We start from the raw sequence: 427 nt of genomic DNA on the forward strand, positions 1-427 counted from the left end.
AAAAAAAAAAAAAAAAAAAAAAAAAAAAGTAAACTTAACCAAATGAACCAAATATTTTAAGTTCTTCATCTTTAGATTGTAAAATTAATCAATTTTTCATCTACAGATTTTAAGTTGCTTAATCCTAACTGTTTCACTCCTTTGTTTGGTATCTGTGTAAAATTTCTATTGAGGTATGTATTCCTGGGTTAGTTGATATCAACGACAAGCTCAAAACCACATATCAGTTGAGATCCTATACCCTCTATACACAGTTCTCCATCAGTGTTGTTTATTTCCTCTTATTTATGTTGGGAAGTAATTGAAATGAATCTCTGGATTTCAATGTTGAAATTCTTTTGAAATGTCCTTTATGTCTAAGAAGTTAATTTCATTTTTAAAACTTTGATGAAGGATTTTAGAAATATACATAGTGTAGTCATTTTCT

Source organism: Octopus bimaculoides, chromosome 8 (assembly GCF_001194135.2).
Source record: "Octopus bimaculoides isolate UCB-OBI-ISO-001 chromosome 8, ASM119413v2, whole genome shotgun sequence".
Taxonomy (NCBI): domain Eukaryota; kingdom Metazoa; phylum Mollusca; class Cephalopoda; order Octopoda; family Octopodidae; genus Octopus; species Octopus bimaculoides.